This window comes from Aplidium turbinatum, chromosome 1 (assembly GCF_918807975.1).
Source record: "Aplidium turbinatum chromosome 1, kaAplTurb1.1, whole genome shotgun sequence".
Classification (NCBI taxonomy): Eukaryota; Metazoa; Chordata; class Ascidiacea; order Aplousobranchia; family Polyclinidae; genus Aplidium; species Aplidium turbinatum.
The window spans coordinates 44,363,502-44,377,543 of record NC_137472.1 but is presented as its reverse complement, the minus strand read 5'-3'; positions in this window follow the sequence as shown (position 1 = coordinate 44,377,543).

Genomic DNA, 14,042 nt, shown 5'->3' with positions numbered 1-14,042 from the left:
TGCAATCGTTCAAGTCTGGCATCAGTAGGCTAGTTGAATAATATGGTTTTAAATCCGGGTTACCTGCTGTAAAATTGCATGTTGTGCTCATCAAATCCAAGAACCTGTTAAACATGGAACAATATTGAGCTGTGGCATTAAAACCATACTTCTCCAACTCCATTGATACGCAGCGACTTAGTGTTTGGGGAGCAACAGCAACATTCATTTTAGAAAAAAAAGTCAAGTAAGCGTGACTATTTGATATTCTTGGCAAATATCGCAACTCTCGATTCATCTCAGTCAGGGGCGCCGGAACGATTTTTGACTGGGGGGGCAAGATTACAAAAAAAGGGCACTTTTGTTTACTAAAAGGCCATTTTTTTTTCAAGTTTTAAGATAAAATATAGCGATAATGATAATCCGGTATACAAGGGCACCATGCTATGTTATAATGATGTAACCTACTGTCAAGCCTTAAAGCAGCCTGCGGCCATGGCCGCTAATTAGTGCTTGAATGAACCGCCGGTGCTACCTCCTCAATCGGCCAAGTTTGGCCGCCGGTCTCTTCTAGCCAATTATTTAATTTCGCAATAGAATGATTGTGGATTAACTGTCGAAAATATGTAGTATCAAAGAGTGACGCAAAATTAGGTCAGCGCGTCATAATCGCCACTGTTGCATTGTGCGGGAATATTTGTTATTGATGGAATATATCCATCTGCGATCGCCAGCGCTGTAAGTCTTGTTTGTAATTCCCGACGTTTATTTTAACAAAGTCTTAATCCGAAGTGCTAATTTACATCGGCTGGCAATATTGTCGCTTTTATGTCGATTCGATGTTGTCCGACATTGAACCGTTGTTCAAAAGGAGAACTAAGTTAGTTGAAATCAATGGGGAAAACATTTTTTGATCATATTTTGCAAAAATTATGCTTCTTTTACTAATGTCTTTTAGTAATGTACATCATTGAAATAGCTAAAACCTCAATTGCTAAGGCAACAGAGATCAGATGTCAGTAGATGTAACAGAAAAAATATTTTGCACTTTCTAGTGCATCGTCAGTTCTGATAAAGGGCAGTTAAAGCCTACAAGTAATGTTTTAATTATTGAAATACTTATTTTATTACCTTGCCTTCATCGTCAACACATGTCGAACGTTGTTTTTCGTTGCTAAAAAGAATTCTCTGAGGGGAGTGGCAAACTTCTATAAAATCAGCCACATTGGGGACACTCGTGCGAGTGTCGTTTGAATAGTAGCCTACTGGATTACAATCCCGATAAAGCAATTATTGCGTGGTGCAACGATTCTATGGTAGGACGTCGCCCAGGCCCAAACTTCAACAACGCTAAGTGATCATTTTAGCATTGTTGCAAGTTTAATTCTATTTATTTGTGCTATCGTTATTTTTATTTTGTATTTTGGCCTCCAAGCACGCAGATTTGGCCACCGAGAAGGAGCTCTTGGTAGGCCACGAGCAGACGATGGATGCCGAAAAAAAAACGAGTTTTAAGGCCTGTAGGCTACTGGTGTTGCAAAATTTTGTGCCAAAAATATTATTTTGAGGCAAAAATGAAAGATTATAATTAGGCCAAAAGCGAATACCAGAAATTGTTATATTGCAAAATGTGTAGTAGGATACATGACTTTAAAAGGGCACCATTGCTCCCCCTGCCCCTCCATCTGCAGAAAATTTGAGGGCAGGGGGGGCATTCGCCCCCCCTGCCCCCCCGCTTCCGGCGCCCCTGATCTCAGTAAAGGCCACTTCTTTAAAATGATCCCACAAGATCAATTCTCTATTAACGTATTGCATCAATCGTGTTCCTCCAACTCGGTTTGCATATAAACAATTTCTTGCTATTTTTATAAGATGGGGCGGATCATTTAATAATTAAATAAATTAATTAAATAAATAAACCTATCTTCTTCAGTGAATGGATTTTTTACTTTTTCAGAACCAGATCCCAATTTTTCCAAACACTTTCGATTGTTTGCGCTACCATCACAAACAGTTCCCAGCACTTTCAAATTACAATGTGTCTCCAAGCTGTCTACACCTCCCCAAACAATGCTCACTAAATTATGACATTTAGCTGTGTTTGTTGAATAATAGGCCATAGACCGACTGATATTTCCTGCAAAACTTATAACATAAACCACAAGCATATAATTGGCCACATCTAAATCGGTTGATAAATTTGATCCATAGGCTAATCTGTAAAAATCTATGGTTTTTTCGGTTTCCGGTTTGAATACTAAATTAGATCGTACTTTCATTTCATCAAACATTATATAAAAGTATTTCTCAAAATCTTTGCATGAATCCATGAATGACTTTTTTTTAATGCATCCGGAATATGATTGTTGAATGTCCCGGTTTGGTTTTGATGCATATGACGATAATCAAATAAAGTAGGCTACGTTTTGATGGCAAGCGCAAAACTCCACGAAGTTGATCCGAGTTGATCATATGCAGAGGAACTTTTTAACTGCAGGCTGAGAGCAAATCGGATAATCTCAGGATGATATTTTGTTTTACAATTCTTTTGATTAACTTCAAGTTGACTTTCAAAAAATATTTTTTGAAAATCAGTCAACATTGTAATACATTGTATGCTTTGTAATATACAATGCAATTAGTGCCAATGACCGGCTTTGTTGTAATACCGGGACACATTTTTTCTGGATGTGCTTCTAATTCTGTGGTTTGGGCACCAAGCTTGTTACAGAACATTGTGTCCTGACTGTCCTCAGACACTTTAAAATGAAAGTTAGACACACTAAATTTGTATTGTAGCCTAATGTTAAGATATTTACAATAAGAACAAGGTCATTCTTTTGAATTGAAATATAATCTGCATGTTCTTGAAATTGCCACCCAATTCGTTTTATCCTGTTAAAAGATTTCCTGACATCTCCAATGTTTTCATGTAGCCTATTGATGGTGTAATTTGGTCTCGGACCAGTGTTAGACGCATAGTGGATACAGCAGCTTATCACCGGTTCTCTGTGGCAAGTTTAAGCATGGGACGGCACCAAACTTCAAAGATTTACTGCTACTTTTGGAATTTATTATTATGTCTTCTGCATTAAAGTGTTCCTCACAAATTCCAGCATTTCCTTTGTGAAGAACTTGTTTAATATTATCTCTTGGATCACGTTCATCTCTGTACTTAAGTTAAAGTATGACATTCTTCAAAACTTCATTATGCCACACTTTGTAGGCTACCGTACTTCCCTTTCGCATAAACATTGACAGTTTAAATATAGAAAAACCATTTACTTCTATGCGTGTGACACTGAGGAATTGGGCGATTCGAAGCTGGCATTTATAATCTAATAAATAACTGCAAATAAATAGTATAATGATAACATTCCTGAAATTATAAAACAAATATGAATGATTATAACAACAGAATTCATAACTGTAAAATACACCACAATTCATAACCTAATCTTGCAAACGGCAATAAGAACTACCATGCCCATGACTAAGTATTTAGCCAGGTAGTTTAAAAACTGAAACTCTTGCTAAACCTGCATGTTGCTTCCTACATACTCGCAAAACAATCAATAAATCCAAAAGGGCTACCGTAATCTGCTAGGTTTATTGCCGACTGGTCAATAATACATAGCCTACGGTAACTTAGCTTGATAGCAATTAAGTTATCTACCATATTTAATTTTCCAATAGACGAATATTAATGCAAGCTCTACAAAACTGAACTGGAACAATCAAATTCCATGGAACTTCCTCCCTAAACCTGTAAACCTCTGGGTAAACTGCTTGAAATTATCACGTTTTGCAGTTTGCGGGCAATTATGTATTATGTATTTTTATTGTATTTTTATTGTATTCTCTATTTTTATTGTTTTTTTATTGTAATTATGTATTTATATCTCTGGTTAAAGTGCCTACCGAGTGAAACTGCGCTCACCAATGCTGCCACAGCAAATTTGGAAAAAGCACAAGATTTAAGAAAAAAAAAGCACAAGATTTGGATATAAAAGCACAAGATTGCAAAATTGAACCTTTGCGACCCATTTTGTGCTAATTTGAACTGCATGACTCTGAAATCAACAGTTTAGAGAAGATACATGCTTACTAATCAATGTTCTCTTTCGATTCGTGGCCTTTAATTTAATATCGCAAATCTTACAAAAGGCTACATATCGACCCGGGGCCCGGAATTTACTCAGAAAATGCAGTAATTTTTGTCATTTCCCATGGAAAAATTCAACAAGTGAATTCAACAAAGGAATTAACAACAAGAAAACATAGAGACTCAACGGGTGCAATCCTTTTCGTCCCCTGAACATTTCGTACCCTGAAAGGATCGAGAAAAAACAACAGAGCCGAAGTCGCTGATCGGAGTTGCCGCAAACATTTCAAAATTTTTCTTGATCTTTTCAGGGGACGAAATAGGTCGAAATTCGATTTTGTTGACAGCGGACAAACCTGTCCAGTCTGAGCGGCTATCTCGGCGGACAAATTAAGTCTCACGGCGGACACACCAGATTTAACTTATCTGACTGAAATAGGTTGCATCCAGACTCAACATAGAGACATAGCTATATTTCCGAAAAATGCTAAAGAAAACATGATCTTATCGTGTTGTTATGCCACTGGACAGCACCATTTTGATTTTACAGTAATGATCATGCCCAAATTTTTGTTGAACATGCTCTCAAAATGCACCAAATTCAAAGTAATTTTTTGAAAATTTTCTGGGGGAGCTCCCCAGATCTCCCGCCGCAGGGTGTCGCTTTCGGCAAACACGCCATTAGGCTTCGCCCGCCGACCATCAAATCAACCCCCTCCCATTTCAAAATACCTAGCTACGCTACTGAAATGGATCATTGCCATTGGGGCCCGCAAAGCACATTCCGCACAGGGCCCGAAATACCCTAAGACCGGCACTGCTTTTAGTTCCAGAACTTCCTTAATTCTCTACCAAACTCAAACCATGGTAGCAACGATTAATTTGACTTTGATAAAAAAACACAAGATTTAGCCAAAAATCGATCGGAAAGCACAAGAGCACAAGATCAAAAGTGAAAACACAAGATCTTGTGCTAAAACACAAGCCGTGGCACCACTGGCGCTCACCCTCTAAACCAGCCAGTGGTGCCAGATGTCACCACTTTGGACGATTAAAACTCATCTGCCACAGTTCTTTCATACTTGCCATTTTTTGGGCTATTTTCAGAAATAGTTATGCTACATTTTATTAAAATCCGCTACAAGTCATAAAATATCAATAAATAAAAATATTATAGACATTACTTTGATAGAAACAGGTAAATATCCATTTGGTTATTTTTATTTGGTTATTTTTATTTTTATTTCCACAATTTGTCGAGATGCGACAGTGCTAGAGTGTATCAGGTACAGAACGACGTGTTAACATTTGATGCTCTATTAGGAAAAAATTGCTATGCATTTGTAGAACGTTGCAAAAGATCAATTAATCCACTTTTGCGCAATGTTATGTCTTCTGATTATTACTTTAATTCTACATTTTATATTCACTACAACAGTATTTTGTACGTTGTTTGATGTAGCCTGCTTGATGTTGTGTTAGTCTGATGTTTTGTGTGATGACTGTTAAAAATTTAAATTCTATGGACTTTGAGTCTGATTGCAAAATAAATAAATGAATAATAAAATAAAATTTATCTAATATTTTCCTTGTTTGGCCTTTTTTTGTATTACTTTGGCTTTTCATAATTTGGCAACTCTGCTGCTGAATGCTGATATTCAACCCAATTCAACAAGAACAAATCCAAGCTCGGATTCTGGCACGTTGATTCACAACTTACAAGGCTTGTTTGTTTTCTTTGTTTGTTTTATCTTTATCCTGCATTGCAGGAAAGCGGACTTGAGCGCTATGCATCGGTGTACGCCTTCCGTTCCGACGTACACCTGACCCACGCTGCAGCCGACGGCAATGTCTGTTTCCGGTTGTCTACTTATGACTTAAATTTGGTACTACCCATTACTCGAAATCGTTCACTGGGTAGAGGCAATTATCGTAAAGTTTCTTGCCCAGAGAAACAACAGCTAGTGCGGGTGGCTGGAGTCGAACAAGTCGACTGCGAGCCCAACGCGCTAACCACTCAGCCACTGCTGCCGACTTATTTTATCTTGTTTGAGTTTGGCTTATTTTTGGTCTTTTTTCTACCTATTTGTCCTCAAATTGGCCTATTTTTTTGGTGAGTTAGGCACTTTTTGCAAATTTTATTCTGGCAACCTTGCTCTGGCATCTTTTTTTTGCCTTACTGCCTTGACTTGTCCTTGTCAACATTCAACAACAGGGTTGTCAGGTTGGCATTTTTAATGCCAAATTTCACAAATTTGGCATTTTTTTATGTTGTTTGGCATGAAAAAATCCTGTTTGGCATTTTTTCAAAATTTGGCAGTTTTTTGGCCTTTTTTTGTTGTTCTTTTGCCTGAAAAATTTTGTTTGGCATTTTTAATTTTTGGTTTTTTAAACCGTTCTTTCCATGACTCACTGTGATTGGCAATTTCAATAGAACCATTTACATGGCAAATGAACACGTTTCACATGTATTTGTAAACATTACCGGTACTGTGTGTTTACGAATATTGTTTCTACTGTAGTACCGATAAATTTTGATAGTTGAAGTAACATCTTCAAGGCTTTTATGAACCTTTTTTATGTTGCTGTTATAATGCTATTGTCTTGCTTGCAAAACGTGACGAAAACAACTTCATATTCCATAATTTTTCATACCTGGCTTTCAATTGTTACAGGCATTCTATGAAGTGATACTATGCTTAATGGTGATAGCTGGGATAATAATGATGTATGTGAATTTGGTTGCTTCTTTTTTCTGAAGAATACGGTACCGGTACTCTCTAGGTTATGCAATAGCAGTACTGTAAGTGTGGGGTGAGCTTTTTTGCAGTTTTATCCACTTTTCATCAAATCTTTTCACTTTTCATTAGGCTACTCATTAATGAAGAAACCTTCGATTTTGCAGCGGTTTGCCTATTTGGCATTTTTTGACCAGTTGTTTAGCATTTTTTCCATAAGTGGACCTGGCAAGCCTATTCAACAATAAGTTTGGCACACAAAACGCAGTACATGTAGCAGGATTCGAATTAGGTACGGTACAGTACCGGTAGTTTAAGATTTGATATGGTGGTAGCCTGGTAGGGGTGCAACCTACCGGTAGTTCGTACCTTGAACCATTCGTACAGTCAGATCATACCCTGAAAAGATCGAGAAAAAAATTAAAAAAAGCCGAAGTCGCTGATCGCAGTTTAATAGCACAAAGCCGAAGTCGCTGATCGGAGTTTCCCCAAACAATTTGAAACAAACTCGAGGGTTAGGGTTAGCGGAAACTGCGGTTAGCGGAAACTGCGGTTAGCGGAAACTGCGGAAAAATGTTTGCGGAGACTGCGATCAGCGAGGGTTAGAGCATAGATTACTCTATGGTTAGAGTTAGGTTAAGCGGAAACAGCGGTTAGCGGAAATTGCGGAAACTGCAATCAGCGCGGGTTAGAGCATTGATTACTCTATGGTTAGGGTAAAGGTTAGCGGAAACTGCGGAAAAACGTTTGCGAAAACTGCGATCAGCGAGGGTTAAGGTTAGAGCATAGATTACTCTATAGTTAGGGTAAAGGTTAGCGGAAACTGCGGAAAAACTTTGCGGAAAAATGTTTGCGGAAACTGCTATCAGCGAGGGTTAGGGTTAGAGCATAGATTACTCTATGGTTAGAATTATGGTAAGGGTTAACGGAAACTGCGGAAAAAAATTTGCAAAAACTGCGATCAGCGAGGGTTAGAGCATAGATTACTCTATGGTTAGAGTTAGCGGAAATTGCGGAAAAATGTTTGCGGAAACTGCGATCAGCGGACTTCGGTTTTGAGCTATTTTTTCTCTCGATCTTTTCAGAGAAAAATTTTAAAAGGCAGTGGCTATTTGACCGGCTCCGGTCTTTAAATCTGAAACACTATTTGACCGGTCATGACGTCACTATACGTCACTATTTTTTCTTTTTCTCTTTCAGAGCAAAAGACGAGAAGCGCCTGTATAAGTTCTAAATTTGACAGTTTTATTCAACACGTTCTGTGGCGCGTGCGCTACGTCTGCGGCTCCCACTCTAGAGGGATTGAGTTCAAATACTACCCGGACTACGGAAATTACCCAGAGAAATTCTCAAATTTAAGCAAATTAAAAAAACTCTAACATTATTACTCACATTTGAAAAGACATAAAAAATTGCGCTGTAGGCAACTCAAATTAAAAATTGACTAAAAAAATGCACTTCGGGTCAAAATTTAGTTAAAAGAAAAAAAAAGAAAAAGAACGCTGCCGCGTAGTATCGAACTCATTCCCTCTAGAGTGGGAGGAGGAGACGTAACGCACCCGCCACGAAACGTGTTGATTAAAACTGTCAAATTTAGAACTTATATAGGCGCTTCTCGTTTTTTGCTCTGAAAGAGAAAAAGAAAAAATAGTGACGTATAGTGACGTCATGACCGGTCAAATAATGTTTCAGATTCAAAGACCGGAGCCGGTCAAATAGCCACTGCCATTTTAAAATGATTGCGGAAACTGCGATCAGCGACTTCGGCTTTTTTAAATTTTTTTCTTGATCTTTTCAAGGTACGAACTGACAGTATGAACTGTTCATGGTACGAACTGGGTTGCATCCGCCTGGTAGGCTACATGGGGTGCAACCTAGTTCGTACCTTGAACCATTCGTACAGTCAGTTCGTACCCTGAAAAGATCAAGAGAAAAAATTAAAATAGCCGAAGTCGCTGATCGCAGTTTAATAGCACAAAGCCGAAGTCGCTGATCGGAGTTTCCCGAAACAATTTGAAACAAACTCAAGGGTTAGCGGAAACTGCGAAAAAATGTTTGCGAAAACTGCGATCAGCGAGGGTTAGGGCATAGATTACTCTATGGTTAGAGTTAGGGTAAGCGGAAACAGCGGTTAGTGGAAACTGCGGAAAAATGTTTGCGGAAACTGCGATCAGCTAGGGTTAGAGCATAGATTACTTTATAGTTAGGGTAAAGGTTAGCGGAAACTGCGGAAAAATGTTTGTGGAAACTGCAATCAGCGAGGGTTAGGGTTAGAGCATAGATTACTCTATGGTTAGAATTAGGGTTAGCGGAAACTGCGGAAAAAATTTTGCGGAAGCTGCGATCAGCGGACTTCGGTTTTGAGCTATTTTTTTCTCTCGATCTTTTAAGGGGGAAAATTTTTAAATGATTGCGGAAACTGCAATCAGCGACTTCGACTTTTTTTAATTTTTTTTCTTGATCTTTTCAAGGTACGAACTGACGGTCCGAACTGTTCATGGTACGAACTAAGTTGCATCCGGCTACATGAACTCCAGAGGTTTTTCAAACAATCAAGTTTATATTGTGTCAATGTAAAATTGTTTTTTTTTTGTCTTAATTACTTACCAGTACAACAGTACATGCCCTACCTTTTCTTGATAATATTGCACTTTGACTATCTCTATGTTGATTGTTGACTTGTTGTGGTCGAATGGTGATACAATATGTAGTGTCTATAAAGACTCTATATCAGGGTCTCAAACTGAAATTGCTCTAAAGGCCAAATAAACACTTAAAATTAACCTGAGTGCCGCAATAGGCCTACACTAGGGTGTACCAAAAAAAATAAAGTTCTTTGGAATTTTTAGCCTATTTGCTAAAACTTGCATTTAGGGTCACAATTAACTTTACAACAAAAATTTTTCAATTTCAAAGATGTCTGACGCCGGTATTCTGCGTTTCCGTGACGACGCAGCCAAAATTTTATATTTTGGTCATATCTTCAGATCCGTAAGTGCTAGAGACTTCATTCTTGGTGCTATGGATGCAGAATGTCCACTTTCCTATCACCATTCAATACATTTATATAGCCTGAAGCCTTTACTTTTTTAGATTTTTGCTAAAAACTAATTTTTGCTATGTTGTCATAGGGATTCATCCATAAAAAATCTTAAAAAAACATGAAATTCAACAAAAAATATTACATACCAGCAAAAACGTTTTGAAAAGAAAATTGGAAGCAATTAACTTGCCTAAAAAATAGTTAAAACTAACAGCAACAATGTAGAATAATGTACAACTTAACCCTGGAGTCCAATCTGAATAACACAACTTCTATAAAACTACTATATAGCATCATAGCAGTCTTCAATAAGCTCTTTGTGTTAGAAGCTAAGCAAAGTATTTGATCATATTTTGTTTGGTGAATTTTTTGGATGATGTTGCTGTAATAGCTTGTTCTTTCGAAAACTGTTGGATTATTTTGTATAAAAACTGTTTCTGTTGCTTGTCTGTGGTGATGAGGTTGCTGTGGAATTTTGTCAACAACCTAATGCTCTTTCACATGAATCACTAACAACACAAATATTGTGAACCATTTCTTCATCTTTCAAGAAATTGCTGTCTTCTGCCCATTTCCTTGGATGGCTGTTTAGAAAAGAAGAGTCTATTCCAATTGTGTCCAGAAGAATCCATGATTCTGAGCCAAATAAATCTCGCAGCTGCGTGTCCTTGCTGATGTTTTTGGGCATTTGCTGTTCAGTTATCTGGTTTATGCTGACGTGTGGTTGTTTTTTTTTCTTTTGCATTTTAAAAGGATTTTCTCAAAGTAGAATTTTCCGTTGTAGTTACTTTTTCGCCAAACAAGCTCATCACCACCAAGCGTTCAGATAGATACCAGAGATGGCAGTCTAGCTTCTTCAAATTTTCTTCAGCAATGTGACTCAACTGAGCAGGGAGATGAGATGCACCATTCTTCATTAATGGAATATCTTTACTCAGCTGCTTGTACAGCAGTAAGTCATTCAGTGCGGCATCGCATGCACTAGTGCACTCTAACCAGCTTTTTACATAATTTAGAGAAAGAAAAGTTGCCAAAGAATACACCTTATTCAGAACTTCTTCATTGAAAACACTTTTTGCTTTCAACTGCGATTGAAATAAAGCAATTTTAAAAGTGTAGAAAAGCTTTGCCATCCACCTAGCATAACTGGTGGCACCTGGACTGATGGACTCCTAGAGCTTTAAATGTAAAGTTCTCCTTTTTTGGTAATGCTCCTCTGAGAAACACAACAGAAAGCACAAGAAGTTCTGTATAATCCTTACGAAATTTGTTTGAATACTCAGGACCAGGTAACAAAACATCAGCACATCTTCACATCTGGTCTTAGTCCATCGTGGCCAAGCACTGTTGTCACAAATATCGTAACCAGAGCTCCTTAAAAGCATTAAATGTGATGTCTTTTGGAGAGGATGTCTCTCCAGTCCATAAACAGTTTTGCATGCAACACCACATGCTAACTCAAAGATGTGGTGCCGGCAAGCAAATAGAAGGAGGTTTCATCTAAATATTCTTCAAGACGAATCACAATACATTTGTTACAACCAGTGTTCACAGAAGTGGTATCAAACACTAAACCAACAATTTGGGATATATCAACACAATATTTTTGTAATTGTTGAATTATCGCATTAAATTCAGAGTCACTATTTTTCACATCACTTAGAGCAGTGGTTCTCAAACTTTTTTTTGTTGCGACGCCTCTGGAAAAGTTTTCTGGACTTGCGACGCACCAGCAAATAAAAGTAAATGAAGAAACTTATGATTAAAGTTTTGTTTATTGATACAACAACAAAAAGTAATGCATATTATTTAATGTGACTTGTGGGCTTGTTTGTTTTCGCAAACTTCATTGAATCTTGGGAGAATTCTTGAAATTACCACCCGCATTTCTCTTTCACTGTTTATTCGTGATCGATATGTGGTTTTATCACCGCCAAGGCAGAAAATCCTGCTTTACATAAATACGACGTGGCGAATAGGATAATAATTTGCAATGCTTTCTTTCACCAAACCTGAATAATCGTCATTCAATGAATTCAAAAATTTGCCGGATTTCCTACTACGAAAGGATCACAAATCTATTCGTAGTTTGAAAATTTTTCCGGGAAGTATTGTGCAAATTTCGACTCGAGCTTGGACAAATGTAAATAAATATGCTTTGCAAATTTGAAGGGAAAAAACGCACTTGTAACCTCAACTCTTCACTGTTTTCAAACCGAAATAATGATTCAGAGTTTTCAATTTTTTTTTTTTGAAGGATAGACATTCAATACTACGTTAGGGTATCCGCAGTGGCAATTTTTTAGTTAATTGCAGTGTAATCGGTTAAGTGCATGATGCACATGTGTCCCAGCAGTCCTCAAAGGGTTAACCTTATTTTTATAATCTAAAACTGAGTTCAGCCAAGAAACGGAACTATTTTGCGACGCCTTTGAAAAAGTGAAACGACGCACCAGGGCGTCGCGACGCACAGTTTGAGAACTACTGACTTAGAGACAAGAGGATCTCTTCATCTTCAATGAGGCATTGCAAAAGTATAGCCATGTGTTGCGTTTTTGTTTGAGTGTGCTGTGTTGTAGGATGCAAAAGTTGGCCATCCCATTGTACAGTAGATTGTATCGCAAATGTTGAGCATTTTTGAGAGTTTTTCACTGTGTCTCTTAATTTGACTACCCATTTTAGTTCTAATTTTATCCCGCGTTTTTTTGGTGGTCATTACAGATATACCACATGTACGATTTTCTGGTTATGATATTGTTTAAGTCTAAACTTATTGCAAATACAAGTTGTGTTAATGGCCTAGCTATGGCTAATTTCATATTTGTCTGCAACAAGACAAACATTCTTGTTTAACATTTTTTGTTTCTTGCTTTGTAATATAACTGGCTGGTGCCGGTTTGTACTGTGCTAGTTATACCACTTAAATTGCATTGTCTCAAAAAACAAATGAAAAGCAGTTAGTAAAGCAGCTGGATTTAAACTATCCTACATACCGGTACCAGTATAAATATGCACATTTAGCATGAATTATTTGTTGAATTTCATGTTTTTTAAGATTATTTTTGGATAAATCCCTATGACAACATGGCAAAAATCAGTTTTTAGCAAAAATCTCAAAAAGTAAAGACTTTAGGGTATATAAATGTATTGAATGGTGATAGGAAAGTGGACATTCTGCATCCATAGCACCAACAATGAAGTCTCTAGCACTTACGGATCTGAAGATATGACCAAAATATGAAATTTTGGCCGCGTTGTCATGGAAACGCAGAATACCGGCGTGAGACGTCTTTAAAATTGAAAAATTTTTGTTGTAAAGTTGGTTGTGACCCCAAATGCAAGTTTTAGCAAATAGGCTAAAAAATCCAAAAAACTTTATTTTTTTTGGTACACCCTAGCCTACACCTACACAATAAGAAGTCAGTAAGCACAGTAACACGGTTAAAACGCAATAAAAAAAAGTAGTCAGAGAATGCACTAATAACATTAGATCACAACAAAGCAGTATGAACAAAGAGATGTAAAAACACTGTACAAATGCAAAAAAATGAAAGAGTGCAAACGAAACGACGGACCTGATGAGCAAAAATCTTGCAATCAACTTGCAAAGTGCAGAAAAAACTAAACCCTTGAAGAACTGACTTATAGCAAATACCAAGGTTACCATTGCAAACAATGAAACAACACAATAATTGAATAGGGATAGGCATTAGGCAATGTGATTGTGATGCAACAACAAGAGTTTCTCACACATAATAGAGCAACAGTTACTGTACAACTCAATTTTTTCCCAACTTTTTTAATAATTTCATACAACTTTTTAGCACTTGTGCTAAAAAGTTGTATCAAGTTTGATAGGCATTTTTAGATTTTTTGAGCAATTTTGAAGTGCATTTTATCTTTCTAAGTAGAAAAAATATGGTATAATACAGTACTGCTATTTTGCATTCATTAAATGCTGGCATTTGCACAACAATCTAACCTCATTGTGTAATTTATTAAGCCATTATGTATTATAAAAAATATGAATTGTCCATTATTTCAAAGTTTAAAAATGCATTGCGAGCTGCACCAAACATCCGTACGAGCTGCGAGTTTGAGACCCTTGATCTACAATCTACGTGATGCTGAAAGAGTTTGTTTTAAATCCTTGAAGGTTGTGTGGCTGTGTTATGCT